Source organism: Calliphora vicina, chromosome 1 (genome assembly GCF_958450345.1).
Source record: "Calliphora vicina chromosome 1, idCalVici1.1, whole genome shotgun sequence".
Classification (NCBI taxonomy): domain Eukaryota; kingdom Metazoa; phylum Arthropoda; class Insecta; order Diptera; family Calliphoridae; genus Calliphora; species Calliphora vicina.
The window spans coordinates 166,475,613-166,492,197 of NC_088780.1; the positions used below are offsets into that span (position 1 = coordinate 166,475,613).

The 16,585-nt window shown below is 29.9% G+C and overlaps 1 protein-coding gene across 2 annotated transcripts in view; it reads left to right on the top strand.

Moving 5' to 3' along the window:
* Positions 1–16,585, top strand: part of Mical (Molecule interacting with CasL) — a 102,469-nt gene that overhangs the window by 39,786 nt on the left and 46,098 nt on the right. Inside the window, exon 3 of one of the 2 annotated variants that reach the window (XM_065498061.1) lies at positions 7,900–7,951. The gene's annotated coding sequence lies outside the window, so the exon portion shown is untranslated. Of the gene's footprint in view, positions 1–7,897; positions 7,952–16,585 lie in introns of both variants that reach the window. The other variant, XM_065498062.1, reaches the window with a different exon arrangement.

Below are 16,585 nucleotides of genomic sequence, written 5' to 3' on the forward strand. Positions count from 1 at the left end.
ATACTTTAATTTTGACTATGGTTGCAAATTAATAAAAAGCAGGTTTTTATTTTAAAGTTGTTTTTAAAAAGAATCGACTTTAGTGTTTGACTATGATTATGGGTCAATTTTTATATATTTTAAATTAAACAACATTTTGTTATATACAAATTAAATGTTTGTTAGTTTATTTTGTATATAAATAATAGCCTTTTGTTTTTAAGATTTTTTTTTGTTAATGCTGGGGTCCATTTTGACCCCACGATACCAGTTAAGGGTTAATAATCCTTGTAGAAAGTTAGAATTTGAACTCCTTAAAACTATTTATACAATTTTGTTTTGTTATTAACATCAAAAAAATTAAATTTAATTTAAACCTATTTTTCCAATCAGCGACTTGAATAAAAAACAGCTGTAACTTTTAATTTTGACACTGACTGACACAACATGTCGTTGTCACATTGACAAGTGGCTCTATGAATACAATTTAAACATTTTAATTATTTATGCCATAAAATTAATATTTTTTGTTTAGTTTTTGTATACATATTAACTGAAAGCAAAAAGAAATGACAGCTTCCCTACTGCTTTGCATTGTAATTAAGTAGTGAAATTTTAATTGAGTCACCCTGTAGTATTTTTTGTATTAAGACCACAAAACAAAGAAATCAATGTAAATCTTTACATTAAATTGTGTTTATTCAAAAGCCAGTAATATTTCAGAGTTTATTGGCCAGGCCAGGCCATACTTTATGTAAAAATTCTTATTGCCAACATTTTATGCTTTTTTTTGAATTACAAAATAGCAACAATAACAATATTACAAAAGCTCCGTTATTGATAACGGAAAAAATAAAATCAAAAGAGTATTTCTTCTCTTTTTGATTTTGTATTGTAAAATAAAAGGATTGAAAATAACAATTCATCATAAGTGTAAAAATAAAACAAAAATATAGTCAGATTGCAGCAATAAAATTTGGTGCAATAAAAAACCTGCTGCAGTAGTTACTTTGCAAGCAAATCAGAGATGGAAAATGGAGATTTAAGAAGAAATAACGTCAAGTCAGAGCTGAGATATTTCTGAGTTGATTTGAATTAACAAGGGTCGTAGATGGAATAGGGGTTAGGAGGCAGCCACTCAAGTTAGTAGCTTTTTAAAATTTTACAAAATTTATGCTGGGTAATGATGCTTTTAAATAAATTGATAGCATTTCCAAGATACCGAACGCGACATTCTAACGCGAAAAAAAATAAAGAAATCCTAATTTTGTTTTCTTATTTACATTAATTGCTTCTAATATATTTGCAATAAACATGGGATGAGATTAGGGTTGCCAGCCTGGCTGGACTTGGCTGGATTGTCCAGCTTTTTTGATGCCTGTCCAGTTTCAAGCTAAAATTACATTTGTCCAGCTAAATTGAAATTTTCGACAATAATATCTATATTATTTATTACTTCAAATTTACGTACTACTAAGTAGTAGACAGTAATAACTTATGCAAAAAAGTGTATGTATTTTTTGAAGAAAGGAAAAAATAAATACCAAAAAGTTTTATGCGAATACGTGTCATGTGGAATTTCTGATAATGATGTCAATGAAGATGAATGTAAAAGTTATGGATTATCAGAAGCATATTTATATTTTATGCAAAACATAATGCAGGAATTTACAGCTTTTGAGAATAACTCTTGTACAGTTTTAGAGTTGCTCTATATAATGACCGTACTTATAAATAGCCTCAAAAGTAGAATAAATGACAAATTTTTTGGCTCCAAAGTTAACAGCATTTTGAAAAAAATTGCGAAGACTTTTTAAAAACAGCGGTCAGCTATTTAGAACATCGTTTTTTAAAAAAATAGCATTTTTAAATTTAACCTTCAAATATCTGAAGAAATAGATAACGATAAACTATACATATAGAGCTGATGGCCATAGCAGCTAGTGCTCTTTAACTATAATTTTGTCTTAGAATTAAGTTCATTACGACTAAATAAACGAATAAATAAAATAAATAAATAAATAAACAATACATATATTGATTACTGCAGCCTTCGTGAAGTTTATAAATAAATACCAAGAGATTTGTCAAATGATATGGTCCTATTTTTTACCAAAGGTGAAACAAATGAATTCAAGAATTTAAGAAAAGCTGCATGTTTCGTATTTTCAATACAAGTAAGCAAAGCTTTTTGTGAAAGATTTTTTCTATTTTAAACAATCTTTATACTAAAGAAAGAATCCGAATGTCATTCGACCTGAAATATTAATACGGAAAAATTTATAGGAAGTTTGTAAAAATTTTCAAAATTGTTTACAAACCTCTAGGTTTGAAATTGGCCAAAATGCGGAAGCTCAAAAACGAAATAAACGAAATAAAAATAAAGCAGTGTTTTTAGTATTTAATAATATAAATATGTATATGACGGACTTAACCGAACAAATTTAAGTTTAGTTAAATAAATTTTAAGGAATGAAATGAAAATATTTAATTGTGATTCTAAATTTTTAAATATTAACACACTGCTAAAAAAACACTTTTTGTAAGAACTTGAAAAGCGACCAAGTGTGGGTTGTAGACCCAAAGATTTTGAAACACCCTAAACATTTTTTGTTAATTTGAAAAAACTGTTTTACGATAGGTCGTAGTACTTTAGTACCTCTAACTCACACATTTTTAGACCGAAAAATTGTAAACAATTATGGAAAGGCAAAGAATTAAGCTTTCATAAAATGTATACATAAAATGTATTTTCTATGAAAACCATTTTTTTTTGTACAATGTTTTAAACAAAATTATATATAGAAAAAAATAAGACATTACTTGTTAAAACCGTTCGAAAAAGTTCGAAAAAATTTACTTGTAAATTAAAAACTACAATTATTTTACTAAAAAACGTATTAATGAAAAGTTGAATAAAACCATGTTTTGTTAAGAACTAAATTTTCTTTATACATTGCTATAAATTTGCATAAGCTTTCATAGCAAAATAAGCAATGAAAAGCCACTTTAAATAAAAAAGTTGATGAATTTTGTTTTGTTTAGATATTCTTAACAAAAAAAGTTTTTTCTCACTGTAGTACCGTGTAATACATTTGATTACACAAAACCAAAATTAACATTTTCTCAGTAATTTTTGTAATGTCCAGTTTTTTTTGATTTGTCCAGCTTTTTAGACCCCAATGTCCAGCTTTTTGCAAATCTGAATCTGGCAACCCTAGATGAGATAGATGACTGTCTGTAGAAAAATTTAAAAATAAGCGAAGTATAATTTTTTAAAGCGTTTTGTTTTAAATTTCAATGGAATAATGTCTGTTGAAAGTTTCATGTTAAAATATTTGTATTGGTTAATTTTTACAAACTTTATTATGATTTAGCACTCGACATTTTTTCGTCACGTTTTTAATAAGGATTTTATTTTAATTAACATTTTCAGCCACCTGATTCTTACAATCGCGGAGTACTGATCGATAATTGTATAGTTATTTTCATTATTAATTCCTCAAGTTTCAAGTTTTTTTGAATTTTGGAAAAAATTATTAATGTATAGTGTTGCATTTTCCATGTCTGATGAACATACATATTTACAACAAACAATTACCGCAGTTGCAGCGTGATATTAAATTGAAAAAAATAATGAAGAAAAAACCTGTGATTTTTTTTCTTTGTAAAAACATGCAAAACAAAATGCCAGTAACCAAATAATTGCCACCTAACACAGTGGAACCGCCGCTAAGCATTATCGTCATCAAGGCTATAGAAGCGTTAATTTCGCTTAACTCATGGTCTAGACTGGCAATAAATTCTATAACATATATTGCAGCATATGTCAAAATTGTGTTATCTCCAGTGAAGACGCATCTTTTTTGTACATGGCAATAATTGTCAACAGTTTTTCATCGACATTTATGGCGAACATAAAATGTCAAATTTGGTGTCAATTTGTGTTTGATATTTCAAAGAAAAGAAAACAAAATGACGCGCCATAAAAACATTAAAAGAAAAGTGTTTGCAGAAATTTTCGAATTTTAAATTGTGTGTTAACATAAATAACTTTTCATAGCCTTAACATAAGTAAAGCAATAAGCAATATTGTTCCATTGTTGTTGTTGCTTATTGCTTTTCTTATGTTAAGTAATAACATTATTGCTTTATTGCCAACATATTTATTGCTAGTCTAGTCGGGCGGTAAAGACTACCAATTAAAAGTTTTTAGTTCAAAATAGTTATAAAATCGTGTAAATAGTTTCTTTGCAAATGTCAACCTGAATTCATTTTATATGTATTTCACTGTAGTATGCTTTTGGTTTTTTAATGTCTGTTTTGTTTTCTCTTTCTCTTCGTCTGCTTGACTGACGTAGCGTGCTTGATTGTACTTTGTTGCCTTGCTGCAACTTCTAACTGCTGCAATGTGGTGGTTTACTGTTGTTTATAATTTGTTGTTTTTGTTATGTTTGCCCCCTCAGGTGGTAATGATGATGACGACGATGATGATAGGTTGGTTTCGTTGTGCGCCGCCAGTTATTTAATTTGTTTTTCTGTTTTTTTTTTTATTATTTCTCTCTCTGGTTTTGTTGTGACTTTATACTTTATGCACATTTTTTAGGTTTATTCGATTTAAAGAAAATACTTATTTTTTGGTTTTTCAATTTCTTTTTCTGCGTCTCTTTCTTGACTCAATTTACAGTTAGCTGTTTTCCTGTGTTTTATTGACCTACCTTTATATAAAGATTATTATACCCATAATTGTTATATACTTACCACTTACCACTGCTTATATATTGTACTTATTCACTCATTCATTCATTGAACGCCAGTAGAGGTTTGTTTTCCTGCTTAAGTCCTTTCAACTTTTGTATTTGCCACAAGGCCTCTGTAAAAAGAAAGTCTTAAAGGAAATTAGGCATTGTAAGAACAAGTAACTAATGAAAAAATAAATGAAATTATTTGCACGTTTTAGCCATGCACGTGCAAAACGAAGCAAAGTGGATTACGAATATTTGATGGCGAAATTTTTAAATAGTGCAGTGGCAGTCAAAATAAAAGCACCAAATCACAGATATTTATTATTGGGTTTATGACTTAAAAACGCGGGATTTATAATAGAGAATGTGTCATTTATTGTTACTTATGTAGTTATTGAACATTGTAGTGGAAACAACAAAGTTTTTTTTGCTTCAAAAATGTCGAATTTGATACAGTAATTTTGACTTACCTGCACTATCAACTTTGCACGATATTTTGTGCAGGTAAGTTAAAAATGCAGTTAACCTCAATGCACTTACCTGCTCATTGATGCTGGTAAGTGCATTTACAGTTTACTGCCCAAAAAAGCAGCTAACGGCAAATAATTTACATGAAGCTTTGTGATTTTTCCGTCTAAAAATAACGTCAAATTGATATTTTAGCTACTTTTAAAATTATTAAGAAGTTTACAACATATTTTTTCATTCAAAATTGTATTTTTCTTATTTGTTTTGATTTAATTTTGTATTAGGCAGCTAAATTAAATTTTTTTCATGAAAACCAGTTATAGCTTCCAAAAGTATTATGCACTTATCTTAAATGTGCAGGTATGAACAATGCACTTAAATTAACGAATTTATATGGAGTTTGGTAAATAAATATACAAAACACAAGTTTTGTGCACTTATATGCAAAATGCTTTTAAGTTAAAGGCAGGTAAGTCAAAACTACTGTACCAACAAAGGTTCATATGCGGGAAGTTTTGCTTTACTTCTTTAATTTGAAAAAAAGTACCGCTGAAGCCCACCGATTGTTCACCAAAGCTTATGGTGAATGTGTTCTATCGGTTGCGAGAGATTCTTTGTTCTTTGTCCAGGCCAGCCTGGAACCTAGAATTGGAGACATTACTCCATGATATTTGTTGTAAAACTCAACAAGAGCTTCCAAAAGCAGAGAAATTTTGTACCAAACGAATTGAAGCCGAGAGATTTTGATTTTGACTCATTACTTTGGACAATCAGCCGAATCGGCACCAAAGCCAAATATCCATGGCGATAAGGTCTGTATTTGGTGGGAGCAAAAGGGTGCTATCTATTATGAGCTGCTGAAATCTAGCCAGACCATCACAGGGAAACTGTTCTGAACGCAACTCATTCGTTTGAAGCGAGCATTGGCCGAAAAATTACCAGAATATCCGGCCAGACATGAAACCGTAATATTCCAAAATGACAACACTCGGTCACAATACCTTTTAACACATTGACTGCCACGTCGGACACATATGTATGACACTGCACTATGCGGTTTACGCCACGTCGGACACATATGTCCGACATGACTTTTGTTCTCTATAGCCATGTATGAAAATAGTTCTGGATTTTAACCATTTTTTCGATGTTGTCTGGAAGTTCCTCATCAAAACTGTAATCTTCACATTCTTCATCACTTTCTGAACTTGTACTGAGTATTTTTTCTAACCAGTATCCCATAAAAAAATCCTTTTCGCCATTTCGTAAGACCCTCTTATTTATAAAAAAAAAATCTGTGTCTAAGCAGTAAATATTTCTCACAGTAGCCTAAATTCCAATATTGAAGTTTTCGAAGAGATTACGCAAAGAAAATGCTGTGGCCCCCAGCATATTATTAGCTGAACGTGCCTTGGCAGTCAATGTGTTAAAAACTATTTAGAATGAAGTGTTTGGGAAGTTTTGCCTCACCACCTTATAGTCAGACCTTGCTCCGTCCGACAACTATTTATTTCGATCGATACAGATCGCTCTCTGGAATACGCTTCACTTTGGAACAGAGTTTCCGATTTTAGCTTGATTCGTTATTGGCCTCAAAAGATGAGCAGATCGGAATCAATATATTGCCAGAAAGATGGGAAAAGGTCATAGATAACAATTTCCAATACTTTGATTAAATTTATTTAAAAAATGTTTTAAAAAAAGTTAGATTTTGCAAAAAAAAAATAAAAAATTCTGTCTTGAGTTACAAAATATTTATTTTTATAGATATCCGACCAAAAGGGTCTTCAAGGAAAATTTGAGCAAAAAAAAATTAAATTTGGAAAAAAAAGTCAACAAAGTTTTTAATTTTGCACAAAAAAGTAAAAATTTGTATGTTATGGGCCCTTTCTTTTGAAAAAGGGCCCATTTTGAAAAAAAAATCAAAAAAGTTTATGATTTCGGAAAAAAATGTAGAATTTTTTTTATTTTTTTTCTCGAAATATTGAAGAAATAGCTGTCTAAACTATTTGGGACACATTTTGCTAAGAATAATAGGTAATAAGTTACATAGATGAGCAAAAACACCTGCTTGGCCAAAATGTCAATTTTTACCCCCTCTAACTCAAAGAGTTCTCCACCGATCTTGTTGAAAAATTGTGTTACTAGCCAATAGAACTAACCTTGGTGCAAATTTCATCCCGATCGGAAGATATCGATTTCAAAAGTTCATTCACTTGACATTTATTTAAGAAAAAAAGACAACCAAAATAAATTTATCAGTTTTTTGCATAATACTCCTTTAAAACAATATGAATGTCATATTACTATTATTTTGACCTCAGCTGTATGTTTAAATAAGCAAATATTTTAGTATCAATTTCTGCTAATAGAACAGGATATATTTAAAAAATATATTTTTATTATGGGTCATCAAAACGAAATCATTTCATTGCATGTTAAATTCGCGAATTTAATCTTATCAATAATAAGTATAATCAAGATATTTTGTTTAACAGGAAAATACCCATAAATGAGAGCAAACCATTTCGGTTACATTTGAAAAAGTGAATCATAAATTTGAAATGAATATTTGTATTTCTTCCATTAATTTTTGTGGGAGTTCATTAACCCAAAAAAAAAATGACAAAACATTTCATAACTTTGCTTGTTTATTTCTCTTTCAAACAAATTTAACGTAAATTTTATGTTTATTTTTTCTTTACAGATAAAATCGGCCTTTATGTGCTGCCTATCAGTTTTGACATCGACTAAAAAAAGTAAGTATGGAAAGAAATCCTCATGCTTACATACAGTGAATATAAACATCAAAAAGAATTTCAATCTATGAATATAAAAAGTTGAAAATAATACATACTAAACCCCTTATTCAAAATCAATTTTTATACCCTTCACCATAAGTGGTAAGGGTATACAAAAAAAGTTTGTCATGACGTTTGTAATTTATACATTCTCCACAATGTATATATATTCTGGATCGTTATAGATAACGGAGTCGATATAGCCATGTCTGTCTGTTAAAATCAACTTTCCGTAGCCCCCGGTTCGGTTGCTATTTAAAATCGATAAAATCGGTCCACAAATGGCTGAGATATAAGGAAAAAACCAGGACAACCTCGATTTTTGACCTATATCTGGATTACTAAGTCATTAATATAGTCAATATGGATATCTAATGATAAAGACCTTTGCAACGGGTTTTCTTTTCACCAAACAAAATTTTTTCAGTAAAAATTAAAAAAAAAAAATGAAATTTAAAAAAACAATTTGAAATTTTGACAAAAAAAATTTAATTTTTTACCTACAAATATTTTAAAGTACAATTGGGTGAAAGTTATATAAGATTAATTGGGAGCTACACAATCAGTAATTTCCAAACATTTGCTAGCAGCAGCATTTATTTAAAAGCAATGAAATTGGGGACCATATATGGTCCAGAGAGACTTTGAAAGACTATTTTGCACATACGAAATGTTGCTTGAACGCTCTAAAAGAAATTCAGTTTTGCACCGAATCATTACTTGCGATAAAAAATGGATTCATTACGATAACCCGAAGCATAAGAGATCGTATGTGAAGCCCGGACAACCAGCCGAATCGACACCAAAAACAAATATCCAGGGCGCTAGGACGAACAATAAGTTCAATAGGATCATTTCTTGTCGACCTGACCTAAAAACGGTTTCGATCGGTCTCTACTAAAAAGGAATTCCAAATTTTATGAATAAATGTACGTTATAAAGTTAAATTGTTTAAATTACGGGCGATCACCAGCTAATTTTATAATATGTATCTCATGATCGTGAGTGAAATAAAATTACACTCACTGTCTCAACTCTTATTAAAAATCGACACCAAAGCCAAATATCCATGAATCTAAGGAAATTATTTGTATTTGTTTGGAGCAAAAGGGTCCTATCTATTATGAGCTGCTGAAATCGGACCAAACCATCACAGGAACAGGAACAGGGAACCTGTACCGAACGCAACTGATCCATTTGAAGCGAGCATTAGCCGAAAAACGACCAGAATATGCGGTCACTCATGAAACCATAGTACGGCCACATGTTACTATACCTGTTTAAAACTATTTAGAATGAACTGGTTGGAATGTTTTGCCCATAGGTAGCAAACCGTTTAAAATTCTAGGAAAATTTACCTAAGATCTCAATAAACAACTTTCTAGAACATATGAACTTCCTAGGAATGATTCTTAACACTGTTTAGGTAGGTCAATACAAGTTAGTTTAAAAAACTAAAGGAATTAAGTGGTTTGGGCCATAAATAGAGTGTCAAAAAAACCGGCAAATTAAAAAAACCGGTTTACCGAAAAAAATTTTTTGGGAAAAATATGTTTAAATGAGCTTTAGAAAATATATTTCATTAAAACCGGTTTTCCAACTTAAAAAACCCGTTTTTCAAAAAACCGAAAATTTAAAGAACACCGAAAAAGGTTGAGTTTACAAAGATGAAAAAATAGGATGACCGGTTTCGGTTTTGAATACTCTATCCATAAACTATTAAATTATTATAAACAAAAGCATACTTTTAGGCAGCTTTAAAAAAAATTTATTTCGAATTTTTTAAAGTTTTGATCTTGAAGATGAAGTTTTTATACCCTTCACTATGAGTGGCAAGGGTATATAAGTTTGTCATTCCGTTTGTAATTTCCACATTTTTCATTTGCGACCCCATAAAGTATATATATTCTGGATCGTTATAGATAGCGGAATCGATATAGCCATGTCCGTCTGTGTGTTGAAATCAACTTTCCGAAGCCCCCAAATAACTTACATACTCGATTCATACATCAATATCTCCGAAATTCTTCCGACTCGGTCGCTATTTAAAATCGAGAAAATCGGTCCACAAATGGCTGAGATATAAGGAAAAAACTAGGACAACCTCGATTTTTGACCTATATCTGGATTACTAAGTCATTAATATAGACAATATGGATATCTAATGATAGATATTTCAAAGACGTTTGCAACGATGTATATAAGACCATAGTAAGTTGGACATACAATGGGTCAAAATCGAAAAAAAATATTTTTTAACCAGAATTTTTTTTTCATCAAAAAATTTTTTTTTGTCATAAATTCTTTTTCCAAAAAATTAAATAAAGAAATTTAAAAAAAAAAAATTTAAAAAACTTTTTTTAAAAAAAATTAAAAAAAAATTGTTGATTTTGTTTAAATAAAAATATTTAAAAAAAAAATATTTTTAAGTATAATTTGGTGAAGGGTATATAAGATTCGGCACAGCCGAATATAGCTCTCTTACTTGTTTTGATTTTATATGTTCACAATTTTTGTTCTTTATGACAAGGGCTACAACTTTGCCTCAGAGAATAAATCAAAATTCTGAACTGTTGCAAAAATTAAACCGAGGCCCGTAAAAAAAGTCCATGACTTTGGGCAAAACTGGGAGACATGGGTCTTTTTTTTTGGTCTTTTATCACGTACTGGTGTCCGTATATGGTTATATTTCCATGACTTAAACAATGACAGGAACACAGTCAATTCGTTTGAAGTACTAACCCCCATTAACACAAAGCCTTGTTATGCCTTAACTAATAGTTGTAGTGTCGGTTAAAATTATTTTTGTATGAAAACTGTCAGTATAACTATTAGTTAACAATAGGGATGCCAATCCCGAAATCCCGAAAATACCGGGAATTTTCGGGATCGGGATTTCCCGAATTCCGGGATTTGTGAAAAAGAATCCCGGGATTTTTCGGGATTAACAAATCCCGAAATATTATGAGATTAACAGGCTTTTACACAATTTACACTTTTACGAAATTTATGTTCAAGTTATTTTCTGAAGGGGACTAGGGGCAAATGTAGCCCGATTTCCGCAGTACTCTACAGTATAATTTCAGAGTACGTACAACTTATTTTGTGCAAAATTTTATAAGGATTGCCGCATAATCAAGATATTTATGACTGCTCAAACAGTACTCCGGGGGACAATTGTATGGAGCTAGGGGAAATCATGGACCATTTATTTTAATTTAATGCATTAGTTTCTGATTTGTTATATTTTTACTTAAATATATTAATGAAATTATAGTTTTTATTGTTGAATTTGATGTTTTTGACGTTTAACTAAAATCCCGAAGTCCCGAAAAATCCCGGGGTCCCGAAAAATCCCGGGATCTCGGGATTTACATTTTTAAAATCCCGAATCCCGGGATTTGTAAAACCGAGTCCCGTTTGGCATCCCTAGTTAACAATAACCAGCCTTCGTGTTACTGGGGGTAAGGAATCAAGACAACGATTAAATTCGTGCTGAATTTGATTTTGAAAATTAAATTTTCTCAAAACAAATTTTTTATGAAAAAAAATATTGAAATTTTTTCCAAAACATGGCCTTTTGTGGATTCGAATATCTTAGATAATCAGATCTTGGTGCAAATCAGATCGGGTCATATTAACCTTTCACAATAACCTTAAAATGCAATAACCCCTCAAAATAAATACTCGAATATGTACTAAAAAATCTTATAGGCAGACACAAAGAAATACATACATATAGATGTAGTATGTTTTTAAAAACCATAAAGTACTTTTTGTAATCTTAATTAGCTAACATTACACATGTACTAGTCACAAGCAGTCTTGTTGTCGTCCCAAGCAATTCTCAGACAGGAGGAGTCAGTCAGTCATTCAGAGTCATATATATTTACTTAAATGTACGTTTTAGTAGCACAACTTTAATAATGTTTAATGTGGGCTGCTTTCTGCTTTATTTGTCTCTTTGTCAGTATTTTACATTGTGATTCCAACTTGCATCAATCTTTTGTGCGACGAGTATTTCTTAGGAACAAAAGACTTGTTGTTATCATTTGAATCACAGTCATTATCGTTTAATTCAATTTTAAGTGAGTGTTACAATAAAGTGAAATGGAACACAATTTTTCATATAATAAACATCCATATAATTAACCCCCGGTTTGTGATATTATACTGGCATTTGCATTTAAATAAATGTATTTGTCATGATCAGGGCAACCAAAAATATGCAATATCATATTTTTTGCTGTGCGTCGTATAAACATATGAGTTAGTTTTATATCCGTTTCAGACAATTTTAAGAATTTTGGCATCGATTTGTTAGTGCATATTTTTGCATATTTTGCTCTTTACTGCATATTTTTAGCATATTTTGCGTTTTATAGCATATTTTTGCATATTTAACTCATAATTGCATATTTTTGTTGCATATTTTCTCTTATTTTTCATTATTTTATTTTCCTGATATAATTTTATTCTTTGTTTTGTAATTTTTCATTTCTATATTTTACTATTTTGTTGAGGTCCAATGATAATTGGTCTAAGCTACTTAAATACAAAAATAAAGTACCCATAATCGACTATCTTCAAAGAATTTTCGTTGACTTAAGGGTGCTTAGTTTCCATATATTTCAATTAAATTAAAAATATACACACACAAATATTAAAATTTAACAAATAGTAAAAATACGTCAAAAATTAAAAGAAAATTACTTCATAACAAATTTTTGGATACATTTTAATGAAGGAATTTAAGGCAGCTTGAGACAGTTATGGTTGGGCATTAATAGTTTACCACTAATGTAAAATTGAATAAATATTCAACAGATGTTCAGAATATTAAGATCCATCGAAAATTTCGCGTTCAAAACCCATTGATATATATATTTACATAACTTGTAAAAAAAAGTTATTAAGAAATCATTAAAAAACAATATACGTGGATATCGATAGACGATACAATTGATAAGAAAGGAAGTCCCAATGATAATACTTGAATAAAAAGTTTTTTTATATTTTTTTAATTGCAGTCATTCCACTATTGTAAGGCTTTTTTATAATTCTATTTAAAGTTTAGAAGCCGTATTCAGATATTAATCTAGATACTAGTATAACCCGGTGTACTTCGCTACCCCTACCCTAGTAAAATAAAAAATATGAATGGATTTCTGATAAAACCTAACTACATATACAAAATATTGAGAATCTCTCAATTACATTTCACTTGATATTCGAAAATAACTAACTAATTTGGTATGGGAGATAATCCTCCACTGCTCTGATCCCACCCATTTTTAAACCTTCAATGTAAATATGAAGCTTTACTTTAACTATCCTTTATAAGGGAGGGGTAATTCTTACTAAGCCGATCATGCTTAGCTAAACTTGGAACAGGAATCAGTAATAAATTCATTTTTAGCTCACCTCCGTAGAATGGTAATAAATTGATTGATACAGAGTTTAAATACTTTTAGAATTATAGTTCTCCACATATTCAAAATTAATTATTTACTTTGCCCCACTACCAATAATACAATCCCGACCATTTTCAGCCAATCTATGTAAAATGGTAAGAGAGCTATGCAGCCAAAGTTTGAAGAACCTTGCAGTTATTACTTTGAATGATAGTTGACTCACCTCCTTTTCCGACCCCTTCCATTTTGGTTCCCCAGATATTCGAAATCAATATTTACTCTGTATTGGAGGTGCTACGCCCTCTAATTTTATTCCGTCTATATTCAGCTAAACTCCGCACATTAATAAGAAATTAATTCGTAAAAAGTTTAAACACTTTTACAATTATAGTTCTCCAGATATTCGAAATTAAATATTTATTTTGTATTGGGTGTGCCACGATCACTATTCCAATCCCGAAGATTTTCAGTGAAACTATGCAAAATTATAAAAGAGCTATTTAGACAAAATTTTAAAAATCTTGCAATTATAGTTCACAAAATATTTAGAAATAACAATTTACTTTGTATGGGAGGTGACTCGCCATTTGTACCCGTACCATTTTTGATTAAACTTCATGCGGTGATAAGAAATTGATTCGTATGAAGTTTGAAAATCGTCACAATAATAGATCTGCAAATATTATAAAATAACTATTTATTTATGAACAATTACATATTTACCCGCATATGCAGTTTTTAAATTTGTCAAAGGTTTATAAGAACAATTTTGAATTTAAATTTTGTTTTATAAACTTTTGATAAATTTAAAAATTGCTTATGCATATGGGAGTTAGAAAATATAACAACTCTCACTTAAAACAGAGCGAAATCATACTGTTTAATTGTTTCTCTTATTTACAACAACAAATTGGACAAACATGCATTGCTTTGTTTACATTTTAGCTTAAGGTTCACATGTACACGTTTTTACATATGTGTTAGTAACATCTTTAAACTCCTAAAAAGCTGAACCGATTTCAATATAATATATATTCTGCACATCTGTGAACAAATGCCTTTAAAATGGTATATCTTTTGTCCAAATTGAATGTACAATGTGAGCGTAAAAGGGGTCTAAAGAAATCGACTTGCCTATTAATATTATGATATGATGAATGCTCCAAAATCCATTGCAATTTTTACCATAAAATGACACAGGCTATTCATAGAGTTTTTGAAACATTATTTAAATGGTAAAAAAGTTTTTAAAGCTTCATATAGAATAGAAACATTTCGAGAAATTGATTGGGTACATCCTCAGTAGGGATCCTATAAACATTGGGACACATGGATTGAGAAAGTAAAATATTATGCCACTAATTACCAAAAAAAAGTTTGAAGTATTAGGCAGTTTAAAAGATGAGACAAATCAATTGATTAAGATTGTCTAAGAAACTCGGAAATCTAAAACAAAGATTTAGTTTAAAAATTTTAAAACTTAAGTAAACAGTAAAACAACTGAATTGAATCAAACTATTTTCATGTAGTGCCAAATTCACTAAAATCGAAATTTAATCCTATAATAACCAATTTTAATTTATGAGCTCAATATTTTATTTACTTCATATATATTTTTTTAATGAAATTTTGAAATCAAACAATAACCAACTATTTTTAAGTGCATATTTTTTATATTTTAATAGCATATTTTTCATTTTGAAGTGCATATTTTATGCGCATAAAACACTTTTTTTAGAGCATATTTTTGGTTGCCCTGGTCATGATATTAATTAAAAAAAAATGCTCGTAATCTAATTGGATGATAAATTAATTAATGTTTAAGAAAGTGTCCGCACAAATCTGTAAGAGTTTTTACATGTTAAACATGTTTTTATTTAATGTTGTTAATAATACATATTTAAATGAATGACCAGGATAGCCGGAATCCTAGAAATGCATGTTTTTCCAGGACATCCTATTGCGCCGTGCATAAGGTATTGTTATGAATTTGCAATAGCGATTTGAATTTAACGGTCTGTAACGACTGCCTGCAACATTCATCATTTTTATAAACATGTCCATCAGTAGAAGGTTCTACTTATAAACAATGTTGATGATAGCATGCGGTTAAGTGGCATTGTTTTTAAGTATGGCAACACTAAATGTTTAAGCTGTTAACATCGAAAGCTCAGGAATTCGAATATACGAGTTTTGACCATTAAGAACAATCTAGGCTACTCACATGAAGATGACAGTGTCTATAAATAGTTACTGTGGTTGCAATAGTCGAAGAGTCTAATTTTAAGCATCGTTAAGTAAAGACATCAACTGCATTCCCAGTGTACATTATAAAGTGTGTGTGTATTTCGGCGAATTTATAAACGTGTATAAAACACTGAGTGACTATTTAATTCTGTTGTTGTTGTACATTTGAATAAATAAAGAGTTGTTACAAATTTTAAACTACTAAACTGCTTTTATTTGCAATCAAAAGTATCCTGTTTATTTAAAGGAAATAAACCCCCCTTGTTTAAAGCTAAAAACGTAACAGTATTTATCCTTATCGGAATATTTTAGGAATTTTGACATCGATTTGTTAGTGCATATTTTTGGTATATTTTGACATTTGAGAGCTTATTTTTAAAATTTTTTAGTTATTTAATTTTCAACATACGATTTATTTAGATCTATCTTTTTAGATTCCCCTCCCCTCGTGCAACGTTTTTCCTACAGGGACTCCTTTCATATAATGCGTTATCTGTAGATCTGTTTTGGAAATGTTTTACAATTCAGTACACCCGAATACATGCAGCAATTAATATTTTCAAACAAACAGAATTCAAGTGAAAACTAATTAACGATAAAGTATACACTTTCTGATTTCCAAAAAAAAAAATCTGGTCGCTTTAGAATATTGATCAGTGCATTATAAACTTACATACAAACATATATAATACATACAGAATTTTAGTATATAGTCTACTCTTATGTGTATAAAAATATGTGTTTTCATTGTTGTTTTATGTTGTTGGGTTTTGGTTTTTTGACAGCACACAAAAAGCTGCAAGCTCCAATAGTGTTTTTGGCTGTAGCAGTGGCAGAACCAACAACACAAATGTTCACTCATTCATAAAGAGAAGTAAATGAATATACCACCACATACCTACTACTTACTATTACTTACCTGTTTTATATT